At 35.2% G+C, this 18,499-nt stretch overlaps 1 long non-coding RNA gene across 4 annotated transcripts in view; it reads right to left on the reverse strand.

The window, feature by feature from the left end:
- Positions 1-18,499, reverse strand: part of LOC147374286 (uncharacterized) — a 394,034-nt gene that overhangs the window by 200,311 nt on the left and 175,224 nt on the right. The gene's annotated exons all lie outside the window — the stretch shown is intronic.

Raw genomic sequence — 18,499 nt, forward strand, 5'->3', positions numbered from 1 at the left:
TGAAATCCAGTCTCTGTCTTCTCAATTCAGAGGGACCACTGGACTTTGATTTTCTCTCCCCTGCAATGGAATTTGAAAACTGCCTCTAGGCAGAAAGCTAGGATGATCACAGAGCTTATCTCACTGATACACTTTACCAGAGATCTTAGTCCAGCGCTGCATGCTTATTATCTGAAATAGTTGTTTCACATATATTTCCAGTGTTCTAGTTTTTTTATGGTAAGAAGACAAATTAGAATTCTGTTCCCTTCTCAAGGCTGGAAGCAAAAGTCCAGAAGTATATTCTAATAGTTACTGTTATATAACCATCCAACTTTTTTTTTCCCAAAACATCAATCCAATTTATATTATCATTACAATGACTACTTCCTTTACTGAATTTTCATTGAAAGTGAAAATGAAAGTCAAGTTGCTCAGTCCGGTCCCACTCTTTGTGACCCCAGGGACTGTAGCCTACCAGGCTCCTCTGTCAATGAAATTTTCCAGGCAAGAGTACTGGAGTGGGTTAGACTCCTAATTTAACAGCACGTTTTCACATGAAAACATGTATATATGTGATATATGTACTTTATGAGTCATACTTCATGAGTAAATACAGAGTATATGCTAATTGGGATTAATATCAAAGTTCATATGGTTCTGTCTATAAAAATTTTAGGTGTGGTTGTTTTCATCTCTGGGAAAAATTGCAGAATCCCACAGTCAGCTATGGAATCCAGAGGCATTTTATTAGTGTGAATCAATACAAAATGAGGCAAACATTGCTATAGATTTGCAGAATATTATACTTGCTTGAGTAATTAAAACATATGGTCTATTTAATGTTCTATATTAATAAAACTATTAAAATCATCCATCTTGTTATGGATCTTTACTCATTAAGAACAGATTTTAATGTTTTAAAAATATATCAGGCATTGCAGAAAGCAGAAAAGAGAAAAGAAAAAAATAAGCAAAAGGTATTGCCCTTAATACCTCAATGTGTCTCATATTATTATTAATAGTTATATTAAAGATAACTACTGCTAAAATTTGGAGTATTATACTTTATATATTTAATATACAGCTATAACATACTTCATAAATAACTTTATACTCTGCTTTCTCATTTAATAACTAATATAGTAAAAGTTTTAATGATTATCTTCTAGAATCACAGTGTATTTTATATAAATATACTATCATTGAGTCATTAACTCATGGCATTATCAAATGATTTTAAATGTAAGTACTTTTATTATCATCTTTGTGAGTCAAAACATTATCATTATTTATGATTTCAAATCACTACTACATGAGGTGTAATTAAATGCTCAGAGGTACAAACTTTTCCAAAGACATTCAATACACAATGAACATTTCTTTCTCAAAGTGATAAACCAAATACTTCTACAAATAGTACTGGTTCATTCTCTGTATTCAAATTAGCTTTCACTGTTACCATTATTTTAAAAAATTCCAGGTTGAAATTGCATTTTTTACCTGATTCTGGTAAGTTTACATTCTAACTAGTGCAGTCCATTGGAATTCTAGATTGTTCAGATCCAGGTCAATGGTTCTGAAAGGTCTAGGCATTTTCCATGCTCCAATGCAGTTGATGCAGGCCCACTTGAACCTATTTTGTTCAAGGGACTCTCAGTATGCAAACCGACTGAAGTCTGTAATATGGGTGAGGGGCTCTGGCACTTCATTATCTTGTCGAGTCTCTGTGTTTCTATATCTAGAAGTTGTTATGATTTTATAGGGTAGTAGCTTTTTAGTGGACTACTGGTCCATTGCAGCCTTTGGACTCAGTGATCAATCAGCCAACACCAAAGATTCTTGAAGTTCACATGGGCTGATACTACAAAGGCCTCATTTCCTATCAGGATGATGTATGGATCATGAAGCCTGTGGAGATCTTCTCTCTTACTCCAAAGTTACCTTCTACTTCAAAAGATAAAGAGGAGGGTAAGTAGACATAGTTTATAGCTGAGACTAAAAGGCTCAATGTGTCTCAATTTCTAATCTTAGAGGAATATCAGAGAATTTCTAATTTTAGAGTAGAAATATCCACTGCAATGCAAGATACCCTAATAATGTGTTTGTAGAGTAAGCATGTTCCCTCAGAACAGGTAAAGCCAATACTTCCCCACCCTGCTATGAAGCAGATTTAGAGAGGGAGAGAGGGTTGTGTCTCCAGGGGAGGAAAAGTGATTGTGCCAGATTTTGGATCCCTTCTTCATTTCTCTCTTTCCTCGAGGAGAGGTAGAGGATATCCAACTCAGAAGTGTAACAATAGAGATGTTTGTGAAATTGGAGATGCTTCCAAATATGGTAGCAAAGGCAGTTGGTTTGGTGTGAGAATTTAGGAATACCTAGAACTATGCTGAGCCAAATTATGATTTTAAAAACCAAATCAACCATCACCAACAAAAAAGCACCCCTATGACATGGAAGCCCTGGCAATGGAGAGGATGGATAGAAAGACCCAAACCCAGAACCACTTAGCTATAGGTAGAAATGGTATTCTAGAAGGTTTGGGTTTCTCTGTAAAAATAATAATGGGGAGATATTTTATAATCCAAGAAAGATGCTGTAATCTAAAAGGGAATATATGTGTTCTGCTACTGTAGGCTCAAGGGAAGAAGTAGCAGCCCCCAGTGAAATTTTATTAATTCCTTGAAGTAAAATGGAACACTGCTCACAAATGTACATTGTTTGTGCTAAGACACCCACAGTGGACAGAACACTTGCCCAGTAAATAGATTACAAATAGTGATGACTAATCTAATAACCTCCATTATTTCATTCAGAATAACAAATGACCAATGTAAGATGACTCCCTATTTCCCTTCTCTGATGTGTCCCCAAAATAATTTTTCCTTCTTGAGAATAATGAGAAATCATCTTGATAAGGAGGGCATCTTTGCCTTCAAATCTGACAAAAAACAGATATAAATTTTCTTTGCAAAAATAGAACTGACCAAGTGATGTTGAATATCTTATGTTTAGGCATGAGTTCCTTTCAAAATCAGTAGAGATATTACAATTAATATCTAGAAGTAGAGTATTTCTTCCAAGTTACTCAAATTGTAGAGCTGCATTTGTGCTCTCCTACAGATTATCCAGGAATTTATTCGAGTTTCCACATTGGGACTGTAGTTACTATAGATGTCTGTCCTAAATCAGATCATTTTTTTCTCTAGTAGATCTTTTCTAATCACAGAATGGTAAAAATGAAAACAGTTATCACTTCATCTGTCAAATCAGATAAATCAACAATGAACAGAGTCATAACAGATGTCAGATTTCTCTTATTTTCAGTGATTTACGCTCTCATCTATTTCTTTCTCTCATTAACAATATATACCTTTTGTTTATCAAACTACTTACTATCTGAAGATTCAGTCTCTGAGGAAGGAGCTAACTGTCTGATATTAACTGTTTCATGATCTTCAATACTATTCTACAAAAAAAGGGATCCTCAAAATGGCAGGTTTGAGATATATTATGTAGAAGAGCTACTTTAACACTTTTATTTCATAGAGGAGGAAACTGAAGCTAAAGGAGGTTAAACAATTTGCCCATGATCATTTTCTGTAAAAGCTCTCATTTTTCTTCTTAAGTGTGTTTATCCCTGGAATTAGGATACCAGCTTTGGAGCTAAGTGAATCAATCACATAATTTAGCTTTTCTATATCTTGGCTTACTTTTCTATAAGATTGGAATAATAAATAATATCGACTTACTATCTTTCATACAGGAGTTTTATGAAGTGTTTCAAATGTATGCAAAGAATATAATGCCATAATACAACTACTACTTGGATTACAGATGAAGATTATTACTTGAGATTACGTCTGTCTTTTGGTGGCAGAATATTAGATAAAGCAAAAGGGATCAGTGTTAAGTAATGGAAGACATATATGACAAGAATCTGTACATTTGCAAGATCACAATAGGGCCCTTAGGCTACAACTTGAATGACAGCCATGGGATTTGGCATCTAATCTAGCACCCCAAATTGAGTTGTCATCTGAATTTGGGTGGGGGACTAAATGGGGGAAAATCAGCAATTATGAATACCTTACTGCCCAGTGCTTGGTCTGTCAACTATGTTAGGCTGCATTTTGCTTAATCATGTCTGTGAACGTTTTCTGAGTCTGTAATTTTGGAAAAAATAACTTTTGAAACAAATTACTTCTTCCAACAGTTGCTCCTAGAGATTAGACTTTTTCTGATCATGGCACACATTTTTCTTACACTTGAATCATTTGAACACACAACCCATGAATGGGTTCTGTCTTAAAGTGATGAACTGTTATTGGCCTTGGCAGCTGTATGTTTTAAAGGGACACAGAATACATATAACCTATGTGACTCTGCTGAAAACACTATTAATGTTGTAAACTGCCAACTTTGTCTTCTTTAAGCAGAAAGGATAGACAGAAAGAAACCAGTTTTACTTCCCAACAAAGATTTTTTATAAAAGCAATAAGGTAATGGCAGGAAGTGTGCTTATCGTGCTGTAATCACACCCCAGGGGGAATGGGGGGTGCGCCACTGCACCTCTTACTTTGTAATGACCCAGGGTGTGATTATCTTATGATAACCACACTCCCTGTCATGCCTTATTGCTTATATATTCCACATGTCATAATGAATCCTGAAGCACTTTCTAGGTCTCATAGCAAAGGCAATGACTTTGAAGTACAGGAAGTAGCCAGCTTTTCTAGGTACACACAGATTAATACTGTATACATTAGGGGGAATTATGAATGACTACTTTAAAGTGCCAACCAAGCCACAAATATGGGGGAACTGTGTGCTTTATGCCTTAAAAAATCTTATTTGGGCTATCTTTTAAAAAAGTTTTTCTCCCCCTGCAATTTTGAGGACTATTAAATTATTCTGTTTCTACAAGGAACATTATCTGCCTCCAAAACCACTAGGGAAATAACATCTATGACATAATTACCTTGTAGTTACTTCATATGATGCTTTGCTATGAAAACTGGAGAATGTTAAGCTTCCCAACACAAAAATTAGTTCATTGGATTTAAGTGTCCATTATTCAGGAATTACAACCATTTCTGCTACAGATCATCAGGTGTAAGATTTAAGGGAGGTGTAAGCTTTAAGGGAGGGACAATGAAGGGAGATTTTCATTTATTCCATAAGATTAAGGGTCTTCATTTTTTTCTCTGATGTTAGAGTTGTTACACTTAGCGCTAGTCATTGTGTACATTTTATTTTATTTGGAGATCATTTAGCTTTGAGAGTCTCCATTGCAACTGTTAATATATTCAAATTAAAATGAGTGGGGTTAATAGTAGACCTATAGGGAAGAAGAGACATCAAGAGTAAAAGATTTCTGAATTTAGCAGGAGGCTTTAATAAGACAACAAGGTAATAAACTAAGCAATTATTTTTGATGCAACTTGCATGATTATCATACCACAGAGTGAATCTGCACCTCAGGGAGAGGTTTCCAAGTAATTTTGTAACCTTTGAAATGTACAGAGCAATCAACATTTAAGTCCTACTGTCTCTTGCCGAGAAAAATCTGAAACACTCTTTTTATCCTGTCACTGTAACCTAGGTGATGAAGGTGGTGGCCTTTCACTGTGACCGCTGATGAGTTGATTCAATGTCTGTGTCAGCTTCAGGATCAACCATGTTAACCTTAGGTCACTCCAAGGAAAACTGTGTGTCGAAAGTGACGATTATTTAGCTGCCTACTGCATAAGCAGAGAGTCTTCTGATTACCATAAAGGTCAAATATGCACATTTTGACTGGTGGTAATGAGTAGTTTTAAAGATGTTTTAGCCTTTTCTTAATCTTGCAGTGTCACTAGGCTTCTATTGTTATGCACCAAAGAATGTGCCTCTAATTGTACCATTTGCCCTATTGTAGCTTGTACGTAGAGCCAGTAGGGTGATGTTACTTGTGATAACCGCCTACCACATGTCCTAATAATTATTAGCCTTCAATAAATTGTATAATAAGGTAACTCAAGTCTGTAGGAACCAAAGGTTCTTAAAAAGTTGAAAGCAATATTTAAGAGGCTCATGTATCAAATTCTAATAGTGGAGAACAAAATAGAATATGAAAATACTTTTCAAGATGTGAAAACTTGTTAAGAATTAGGAAGTATCCTGAGACTTCAAACACCAGGACTGTGTGCATGTGTGTGTGTTTCCTACATGTTTGGGTATTTTTACTTTTAGATGATTTTAAATTTCACCTTTAAAAGACAAGCTTTGTCATTTGGGCCATCCAAAAATTAATAATTATCTTAGGAACAAATAAGATCAACTGAAAGTGCACACAAAAATTAATTTTCTAAAGGAGAAATTATAGTGGCATTTAATATTCTAAGAACTGTGCAGTATCACTCCACATTTAGTAGAGCCAAACAATTAGTTCTTTGCATAGTTTCAAAGAAAACAGTTTTCAAGCTAACAAGTTCAAGCAGTCTAAAATACCATAAAACACACAAAAAATGAAATAGATATGTAAAATACTACTTAAAATATAAACCTCAGCCAAAAGCTATGCTTCCTAGTACATTAAGCAAGAATAAAACAATTCTATTTTTTTTCTTTGTATTTCAGTGACTTGGATTTTAATAAAGGTACTAACTAACCTTCTTGATATTCTCTATTTTAATAGCTGTCAAGCTTTTAAAAATCTAGTAAGATGAGTAAATAGAACAGAAAAACTAAAAAAGCAGCTGGAGAAAACATAAATCAGACAGTAGGAAAAATTAGACTGAGAACATCAAAATGTAGGTTAATGCTTCTAATTTCCATAATTTTTAGATCTATTTTTAAGTTTTTAAGATGATGAAAATATGTGAATGTAAGTATATAAGAAAAGTAGATTCCATGTGAGCATGAAGGTAAAAAGTAGATTTAGTTGTAGCTGTCTTTGGACTTTCTGTCTTAATTCTCTAAACTGCAATAACATGTTATACTGAAGCTAGTAGTAGAATGACTCTAAGGTAAAACTGCAAAATTTGAATTTTAGTACAATTTGGAAAAGAATTGAGTATTTTCACTTGATAAATTAATGACCATAAATTAAGCTTATCAAATACTTAAAATACAATAGACATTGCTAATTTAATTCTCATATAATTCCTGAAGTGCCTGCTGCATTCATTTATGTGATTTAGTCCAAATTTACGTGTATTTATCTGAGTACACATGTTATCAAAATATAGTTTAAAAGTGAACATATTTGTTCTGTGTACCACTGAAACACCTATGACCAAATTTACATTTATGCCTAGGAGAGGCTTATAAATCTTATATGGATCTATGAGTCTAGTTACTTTTGAGATCCATTTTCTTATTTACAGAAATGAAAAATGGTAAAAGGTAGGGATTTAAAAATATACTGGTTTTAAATTTTTTATATTTTAAAAATTTGGGGCAAAGAAAACCTCCAAATTTGAAGATGTAACGTAGTCTAGTTATTAATTTGGCATTTTTCTCTTTCAGCATTTTGTTTGGAAAGGAAAGTAGGCTTACTAAGGAATGTGATTTTTCTTAAATTGCCTATTATACATTTCAAATTTAGTAGTTAAGATTGTCTACTGCTTAGCATTAGTAGTCTATCTCTGGTGGCACAGAGATAAAGAAGCTGCCTGCAATGTGGGAGCCCCGGGTTTATTCCCTGGGTAGGAAGATCCCCAGTATCTTTGCCTGAAGAATTCCATGGACAAAGGAGTCCAAGGGTTGCAAAGAGTCAGACACAACTGAGCAACTTTCACTTTTTCATTCTAGTTATGGTGTGGGAAATTTTGATTCTCAATTTTTTTTTCTTTTGCAGTAAAAAACTTAGAATCCTTTCCCTAACACTTACAACTTTAAATCTTTGATGCCATTATGTGTGATTAAAAAAAAATTAATACAGTTAGTGGACAAATACACTAATACAGATTTTCAAAGAGAAAGTGATATGTTTTAACCAGTTTTCATGCATTCAGTAATAGGTAGATTGCTTCCTTAAACTTCCTGTGTATTTTGTTTTCCATTGAAATCTGTTTTGGTCTGTACCTGATTAAATGTTTATGTACAGAGAGTGTTATGCTGGAATCAGTTTATTTCAGCCCAGAAGAGTTGATAGCTACATTATTAGGAATTTTATAAGCCAGTTGTTAAACATATCCATTATTAAAATTTAAATTCTACAAATTCATAAATTAAAAACAAAAGTAGTAAACACTCAAGAGTGATCACATTCTAATTATTTTGCTATTTTACTACTACTATGTTGTTGAGCCTATTTATATCTCTTGTATCTATATAGTGAAAATAATTCCAATGCTGTGCTGTTGCACCTATCTTTCCACTCTCTGTTTAGTGACTTTAGTTGTAACTTGCAATTGCCATGGTTGCAAATCACCCTGGAAATATAGTAAATGCTACAAATCAGGGCTTGGTTTATTGTTTTGTGGATTGTACGGGTTTATGAAAGTAATGGAAAAATGTTAATAATGCAGATTAAATTTAAAAAGTGTTATATCTTAGCTGTTACATGGCGAATATTTTTCTAGTATTTGAAAATTATCATCCAGTTCAGCAAAGTAGTCATTTATATCACTGATGAATGAGTGAAGCTCTGATTTAATGAATACATCACTATGAATATTTGTTCACTGTTTCAATTTTTTCTTATTCATAAATGTAAATGGAATTTCAACTAACATTCAAGTTGGAATTATATCAATTTGACAGCTGTGACCATGAGTTGCTATGGATTATAGCTGTTCGGCAAAAGTTTAAAAAAGAGTTGTGTGAAAATCAATTGGCTATATGGAATTTACCAAAAACTATGACCTATTTTATGGTTATTTGTAAATTGTGTGTGTGTTCAGTCATGTCCAACTCTTTGTGACTCCATGGACTGTATGTAGCCTGCCAGGCTCCTCTGTTCATGGAATTTTCCAGGCAAGAATGCTGGAGCAGGTTGCCATTTCCTACTCCAGGGGATCTTCCCTACCCAGGGATCAAATCTGTATCTTGCATATCCTGCAGTGGCAGGCAGATTCTTTACCACTGTGCCACCTGGGTAGCTCATATTTGTAAATTATTTATCAGTAAAATGTAGAATGAATTTGTGTAATATACACATGCACACACACACACAGACAGACACAGTTACTGCCCTCAGAGCCACAGTGTAAGACAGATATAGAGAAATCCTAATTTAGCAAGCACTTATTCTACATTTTAGGATATATTATCAGTTATATTGGCCTATAATTTCTTTTTCGTGGTATCTTTGGTTTTGCTATCAGGGTGATGGTGACCTCATAGGATGAACTTGGGAGTTTTCCTTCCTCTGCAATATTTGGGAAGATTTTTAGAAGGATAGGTGTTAACTCTTCTTTAAATATTTGGCAGAATTTGCCTGTGAAGACATCTGGTCCTGAACTTTTGTTGTTGTAAGTTACTTAATCACCGTTTCGATTACAAAGCTATGGTAATCAAAATAGTATGGTACTGGCACAGAAATAGAAATATAGATCAATGGAACAGGACAGAGAGTCTGGAAATAAGCCCAAACACTTATAATCAATCAATGATAGAGGAGGCAAGAATATACAATGGGGAAAAGATAGACACTTCAATGAGTGGTGCTGGGAACACTGAATAGCTACAGATAGAAGAATTAAATGACAACATTCTTTAACACCATACACAAAAATAAACTCAAAATGCACCACAGACCTAAGTGAAAGGCCAACATTATAAATCTCTTAGAGGAAAACATAGGCAGAACACTCTGACATAAATTACAGCACTATCTTTTGGACTCATCTCCTAGGATAATAAAACAAAACAAAAATAAATAAATTGGACATAAACTCAAAACATTCTGCACAACAAAGGAAACCACAAACAAGATGAAAAGACAATCTACAGAATGAAAGAAAATATTTGCAAACAAAATGACTGACAAGGGATTAATCTCCAAAATATACAAACAGCTTATTCCGGTCTAAGTCAAAAGCAAACAAACAACATAATCAAAATGTGAGCAGAAGATCTAAATAGATATTTCACCAAAGAAGACATACAGATGGCCAGACAGCACATGGAAAGGTGTTTAACATCACTAATTATCAGAGAAAATGCAACTCTAAAGCACAATGAGGTATCACCTGACACTGGTCATAAATGGCCATCGTCATAAAGTCTACAAACAATAAATACTAGAAAGAGTATGGAGAAAAGGGAGCCCTCCTACACTGTTGGTGGGATGTAAATTAGTACAGCTGCTATGGGGAAGAGTACAGAGGTTCCTTAAAAAACTAAAAATTGAACTACCATATGATCCAGCAAACCCACTCCTACACGTGTATTTGGAGAAAACTATAATTAGAAAAGATACATGCACCTTAATGTTCATGGAGCACTTTTTAAAATAGCCAAGACATGGGAGCAACCTAAATGTCTATCAGTAGAGGAATGGATAAAGATGTGGTATACATACATACATGTGTGTGTGTGTGTGTGTATATATATGTAAATACACACACACATATATGTGTGTGTATATTTATATTTACACACATATACATTTACATATATATACATATATATATTATATATATTTACCTATATATACATACACACACACACAATAGAATATTATTCAGACACAAAAACAGAATGAAATAATGCCATCTGTAGCAACATGGATGGACTGAGAGATTATCACACTAAGTCAGAGAGAGAAAAATATATGGTATCACTCATATGTACAATTTAATTTTTTTAAAAATGATACAAATAATCTTATTTGCAAAACAGAAATAGACTTACAGACATTTACAAAACAAAAGCAAACATGGTTACCAAAGGGGTAAAGGGTATAAATCAGGAGCTTGGGATTAACATATACACATTACTATATATAAGACAGATAACTAACACGGATCTACTGTGGGACTCTACTCAATATTCTATGATAACCTACATGAAAAAAGAATATGAAAAAGATGAATATATGTATATGTATAACTGAAAAGATTCATCCAAATATTTTTTTAAGGTTTTATTTATTTTTACATTTACAAGGCTTTATTTTATCTAAAGAGGAGTTTGGCCCAGCTTTATCTTCTTGCAAATGGATATCTAATTATACAAGTAACATTTTAAAGTTAATCATTATTCTCCTCACATTGAGATTATATGTTTATTATGTATTAAAATTCTTACCCACTTGAATCTCTCTTGGCTGTCTATTCACTTCAATTAATATTTGTTGATTTATATTCATACTATCTTTATAGGTTATTTTAATAACTTTAGAAAGTATCTCTTATTTTTAAATTTTTTTGGTTATTTGCATGAACTTACTATTTTACAGGAATTTTTATCCTATTAAAAACAAAACACTTTTTAAGATTCCCTTCCCGGGACGGACCTCCGTCCCTCCCTCTTTTGTCTCTTTTTTTTTGTTTGTTTTTAATATTTTTTCCTACCTCCTTTCGAAGAGTTGGGTTGCTTTTCTGGGTGCCTGATGTCCTCTGCCTCGAATAGCCAAAGCGATCTTGAGAAAGAAGAATGGAACTGGAGGAATCAACCTACCTGACTTCAGGCTCTACTACAAAGCCACAGTTATCAAGACAGTATGGTACTGGCACAAAGACAGAAATATTGATCAATGGAATAAAATAGAAAGCCCAGAGATAAATCCACGCACATATAGACACCTTATCTTCGACAAAGGAGGCAAGAATATACAATGGATTAAAGACAATCTCTTTAACAAGTGGTGCTGGGAAATCTGGTCAACCACTTGTAAAAGAATGAAACTGGACCACTTTCTAACACCATACACAAAAATAAACTCAAAATGGATTAAAGATCTAAACGTAAGACCAGAAACTATAAAACTCCTAGAGGAGAACATAGGCAAAACACTCTCCGACATACATCACAGCAGGATCCTCTATGACCCACCTCCCAGAATATTGGAAATAAAAGCAAAAATAAACAAATGGGACCTAATTAACCTTAAAAGCTTCTGCACATCAAAGGAAACTATTAGCAAGGTGAAAAGACAGCCTTCAGAATGGGAGAAAATAATAGCAAATGAAGCAACTGACAAACAACTAATCTCAAAAATATACAAGCAACTCCTACAGCTCAACTCCAGAAAAATAAACGACCCAATCAAAAAATGGGCCAAAGAACTAAATAGACATTTCTCCAAAAAAGACATACAGATGGCTAACAAACACATGAAAAGATGCTCAACATCACTCATTATCAGAGAAATGCAAATCAAAACCACTATGAGGTACCATTTCACACCAGTCAGAATGGCTGCGATCCAAAAGTCTACAAATAATAAATGCTGGAGAGGGTGTGGAGAAAAGGGAACCCTCCTACACTGTTGGTGGGAATGCAAACTAGTACAGCCACTATGGAGAACAGTGTGGAGATTCCTTAAAAAACTGGAAATAGAACTGCCTTATGATCCAGCAACCCCACTGCTAGGCATACACACTGAGGAAACCAGAAGGGAAAGAGACACGTGTACCCCAATGTTCATCGCAGCACTGTTTATAATAGCCAAGACATGGAAGCAACCTAGATGTCCATCAGCAGATGAATGGATAAGAAAGCTGTGGTACATATACACAATGGAGTATTACTCAGCCATTAAAAAGAATACATTTGAATCAGTTCTAATGAGGTGGATGAAACTGGAGCCTATTATACAGAGTGAAGTAAGCCAGAAGGAAAAACATAAATACAGTATACTAACGCATATATATGGAATTTAGAAAGATGGTAACAATAACCCGGTGTACGAGACAGCAAAAGAGACACTGATGTATAGAACAGTCTTATGGACTCTGTGGGAGAGGGAGAGGGTGGGAAGATTTGGGAGAATGGCAATGAAACATGTAAAATATCATGTAGGAAACGAGTTGCCAGTCCAGGTTCGATGCATGATGCTGGATGCTTGGGGCTGGTGCACTGGGACGGCCCAGAGGGATGGTATGGGGAGGGAGGAGGGAGGAGGGTTCGGGATGGGGAACACATGTATACCTGTGGCGGATTCATTTTGATATTTGGCAAAACTAATACAATTATGTAAAGTTTAAAAATAAAATAAAATTGGAAGAATAAAAAAAAAAAACAAAAACAAAAACAAAAACAAAAACAAAACACTGTTGGGTGTTTACTTAAACATTTGTTACTTAATTGCATTTAGCATATTAATTTGAGGGATAATGTATATTTGTTATAATAAACTTTCAATCATGTGCACTAGCCACCTACTGCTGTGTAACAAATCATTATAAAATGTACCAGCTTAAAGTAACAACTATTAGATATTATTTCTAAATTACTGTGGGTTAGGAATTTGGGAGTGACTCGAACAGAAGGTTTTGGCTTGGGTTCTCTCATGAAACTGCAGAAGATAACGGCTGGATTAGAGTCACTTACAATTTTCTTCACTCACAAGCCTAATGCTTGGGCTGGGAAGGACAGTTAATGCCACATTTTAACATGGGATGTTTGTTTCTGCAGCCGTCATTAGAAATCACCAACTCCCACAACATGGTATGTCTTTTCATTTATTCTGTCCTTGTTTTATGAGCTTTAGTAGAATTTTACAATTTCAGTTTTATGGATCCTGCATTCTCATATTAAATTTATGCTCAAATATTTTTACAATTATTTCTACTGAAAATTGAATGTTTTCCTTTTTTATTTCTATCTTCTTTTTGCTAATATAAAAAAAGCTTCTAGTATTTAAATGTATTTAAAGATTTGCCTTAATCCAGCCACTTACCACATTTCCTCAAAGTTTAAGCAGTTTTTAATAGAATCTTTTGGATATTCTTAGATATTTAGTAATATTATTAGCAGAAAGAGATAATTTTCCAAAATGATAGCAATTATTTTTTCTCCTATATTATAAACAGGAGACTCTCTGAAGAAATTCTGAGTAATAGTGGATGGCAAGCATTCTGCTCTTGTTCTTTATTTTACAATAAACAGTTTTATCAGGTAAGCTGATGTTTGCTACTGCTCCTGCTAAGTAATCTTTCATATTTAATTTTGTTTTCTATTTCTAATGTATCTGAATTGCCTCAAAACACTGACATTGTCTGTATTTGACAAGTTAGAAACTGTGAAACACCTGGTCTTGCAGTTTTTTATTCATCAAAATTTTAATCGCCATTTTGATCTCTTCTGTGATACTTTTTATTTTCTGCTCTGCCTATATTCACAGTCACTTATATTTTGCTAAAGAGTTGTCAACTTCTTCAAGATTTTCCACTTTTTTGTAGAGCTATATTTCTCATTTGTTTATTCATCGGGTTATTTATTTTCTGGATCTTAGCCTGAGAGGTTAGGTTAGTCACACTTACTTTGTTTCTTAAACTCTAGCTCTTAGCTCTCTACATTCAAATATTAGCACTCAGTTCATGGTGATTTTGTTATCTATGCAGACAATCCTCTCAAGACCCTGTCTTCATGTCTTTTCATACAAGGCACTAATTCTACTCACAAGGGCTCCACCCTCATAAGTTAAATTAACCTAAGGCCCCACCTCCTAATACCATCACACTGGGGATTTGGGCTTCAACATATGAATTTTAAAGGGAGCATATGTTCAATTCAGAGCACATAGAGAAAGAAAGTGAGAGTGAAAATAAGCACAATCTATTAAGAGACAGTTCTCATGGTCCAGCAAGAGGGCCCTGGCTCTCCAGGACACCATTAACAATACGCTCAAGCCCATCAGATTAGCAGCTCCCTCCTTCCTCTCAGAAGAATCAGTAAGAGGGCTTCTCTAGTTGTTTGCTGCTAAGTCACTTCAGTCGTGTCCGACTCTGTGCGACCCCATAGACGGCAGCCCACCAGGCTCCCCCGTCCCTGGGATTCTCCAGGCAAGAACACTGGAGTGGGTTCTAGTTGTTTAGTGGTAAAGAATCCACCTTGCAATGCAGGGGACATCGGTTTGATCCCTGGTTTTGGAAGATCCCACATGCTATGGGGCAGTCAAGCTTATGCACCACAACTTCTGAAGCCCATGTGCCTAGAGCTGATGCTTCACAAGAGAAGCCAAAATGACAAGAGGCTGACACACCACAGCCAGACAGTAGCCTCCCTTGCCACAACTACAGAAAGTTCACACACAGCAGCAAAGACCCAACGCAGGCAAAAATAGTAGTAAATAAAACCTTAAAAAAAGAAGAACTGCTAAGAGAATTAGCAGATAGAGAAAATATGGGGCAGGTGGTTCAGAAGAACCACTCCCTAGCATTTTCATTTTCTATAATTCATTGCTGTTATGTAATTCTGTTTCTTACCAAATTACAAATATTTTTTGAATAAATGCTTCATTTTTTGGACATTACTATTATTTACCACATTGGTTGTGTATCTTACTTATTGGCTGAATTTATCACTGCTAACACATCTTATAAGTTTCTACTTGTTTTTCTAATTTTTCAAGCTATTTTTGAAATTTTCTTTGTGTCATCCAAGAGCTAGTCAGTGAAATAAAGAGATACATGTTGTTTGGTCTGTAGTGAAAGTATTAGTCTCTCAGTCATGTCCAACTACTTGTGACCCCATGGACTTAGCCCACCTCTGTCCATGGAATTCTCCAGGCAAGAATACTGGAGTGGGTAGGCATTTCCTTCTCCAGGGGATCTTCCTGACCCAGGGACTGAATTTGAGTCTTCTGCATTGTAGGCAGATTCTTTACTTTCTGAGCTACCAGGGAAGCCTTGGTCACAGTAAGGGCTGAATAAGTGATAGCTCTCATTATTAGTATTTCTGTGCTATACACAGATTGGATGAATACACAGGAAAGAAGATCTGTGACTGATCTCTTCACACTCTCTTCAAATTTAGAAAACAATCAGTACTTTCTGGATTTTTGATATTTAGAAAGCTGTGTCTAATTGGAATATCCAAACAGCCAGTCCACATGTTCTGACTTTTTAAAAGCAGAAGTACAATATATTGGGAGATTTGTTTTATAAGTCAGAATACCACTATACTTATTTCGTTCCTCTATTTTTAACTGTGTATGAAACATATTTTATAACATGTACTAACATTTTATGGAAAACAAGTCAAGGCTACTAGTTTGTGTAATGCATATAATAATCCAAGAATAATTCTATATTCTCTTGTTAGCAAGAGAGTTTTTCCTTCTATCCCATGTGCACTATTGAAGTTAATCTATGATATTAGAATCAGGAAGGAGGAGGATATTACTGAGGTAAAATTCTCCTTAGAATAAAGAGAAAAGAAAATCCTGTCTCGTAAAGTACAGATGAGGGACAATGGTACTTTAAACATTGAGTGCAGGAGGAAAGGGAAGCAAGTGGTAAGATGCTTGAGTGCTGACCTACCTTTTCAGGCATGAAATCTGAGAGGTGAAGATTGCAGAGGTAAATTGAGAGCAAAGGGTCTTTCCCTTTACTTTCTGTTGGGAGTTGGAGAGGGTCCACCTTGTGGGTGGATGGGCCAGATGGTAGGTTTATCAAATGGAAGAGGGAGTAGCAGCACTGGGCAGTGAGAGAACAAGAATGTGAATAAATACTCCCTAGCTGCTGCTCTTGACCTCCTGTGGTACAGGAAGGGCCTAAACAGCCCTGAATGTTCTATGAGTAAGCTGAATCTAGCTGGCCAGGGAGACTGCCAGAAGAAGTAGCATCAAAGAGCTGTAAAAGTGACCCTCTAGCCAAGCACCATGGGACAGTCTGTCTGGTCAAAGAATCGGCACCCTTAGGGGGATTTATGGTCAGTTGATGGTTGACATGGGTTGAATCAGCAATGAGAATGGCCAGTTCCTGGTGAAGCTGAGAGAGAACAGATGACTACGCCATGAGCTTTACACTCCCTTGTTGCCTAAAGGACTGAATTTTACCTCAAACCTCAACATCATGTCTCCACTGTATCATAGAATAGAAAGCCCCAGAGTCAGATATTATGGTCTGGAGGGGCCTGTTTTCTGTTTTATGAGAGAACTAGATATGGTCAAAGCTACAGGTTTAGCCTTTATCATGATAAATCGTAGCTGATAGAATTCAGTAAATCCTCTTAAGATAATAGCATGGCTGGCTGGTATGTTCCTTGCTGAAAAATCTCATTTTGAATGTCAGAAGTGAAATACTATGTTCATACAAATCCTAATATTCCACTAAGGGAATGGATGCTTCAGACCCAAAAGGGCAAGCATTTATGTGAAAAGAGAAGAGAGATTCATTAGCAAGCTTCAAAATATCATCTGTTATATTTTTGGAACTACTTAGAATACCACTAAAATACTATAGTTATACATACTATTCATTGTACATAAAAACAAAGATGGTTAGAGCTAAAAGAGATGTTATAAATTATTTAGTTCAACTTCAGACAAAGAAGCTCAGATCTGAAGAGGTTCAGGTAACAAGCCTTGGGCCACACATCAAGTACAGAATTAGCTAGACAAGAACCCCTTCTTGATTCTCATTCTCGTGCCTCCTCTACTCCCTCTTATCTCCACAAATTCAATGATTCCTTATCCTTAAGCATTTATCCATCCATCTGTAAGTACTGCAAGACACAATGCTTCATTGATTCTTCTTTTTGCAGATTCAATTTCCTGCTTAAATTCTGGCTCTAAAGGGGCTTGCTCAAAGAACTACTGCTGGGCAAATTATATGATGATCCTAGTAATTTAGAAACATCATGACAATATTAGACTTCTTAATTCTATTTTTTTTAAATTGCAGTTATCTAGAGAATTCTCTATTCTGGTCAAGAAATTTTCATGATAATGGTTTTGATTTTTAAAGAGACTGAAATGTTTCTTTTAAAAGGAAGACCTAGAAAATTCTTCAACTATTATTAATTCTCATAAAATAATTTAATTGAAACTTATTGAAGCTAATTAAAAGGATAATTTCTCATTTTGCTTTGTGGTCCCATGGACTTAATTCAACCAAAGAAGTATTTTATTTTATTTTTTTTATTTTTTGGAGGTAACCATGTGCTCAGAGTCAGCATCAGGGGAACAAAATGAGAAATGCCCTCATATTTCTATTCTTCTTATGACAAAAACACCTTGCACTGATTTACTTTTTCTGAATAATTGTATCCTTTCTCATGCATGCTTTAATGATCCCATTTTTGGATGCTACTGAATGCCCTTTTTCTTAATTTTTAAAAATATTAGTTTGCACATGTAATAATGCTGCTGCTGCTAAGTTGCTTCAGTCGTGTCTGACTCTGTGTGACCCCATGGACAGCAGCCTACCAGGCTTCTCCATCCCTGGGATTTTCCAGGCAAGAACACTGGAGTGGGTTGCCATTTCCTTCTCCAGTGCATTAAAGTGGAAAATGAAAGTGAAGTCGCTCAGTTGTGTCCGACTCTTAGCGACCTCATGGACTGCAGCCTACCAGGCTCCTCCATCCATGGGATTTTCCAGGCAACAGTACTGGAGTGGGGTGCCCCTGCCTTCTCCCT

This window comes from Bos grunniens, chromosome 4 (assembly GCF_055505025.1).
Source record: "Bos grunniens cultivar Pamir isolate PY7600 chromosome 4, Bosgru_T2T1.0, whole genome shotgun sequence".
In the NCBI taxonomy this organism is placed as follows: domain Eukaryota; kingdom Metazoa; phylum Chordata; class Mammalia; order Artiodactyla; family Bovidae; genus Bos; species Bos grunniens.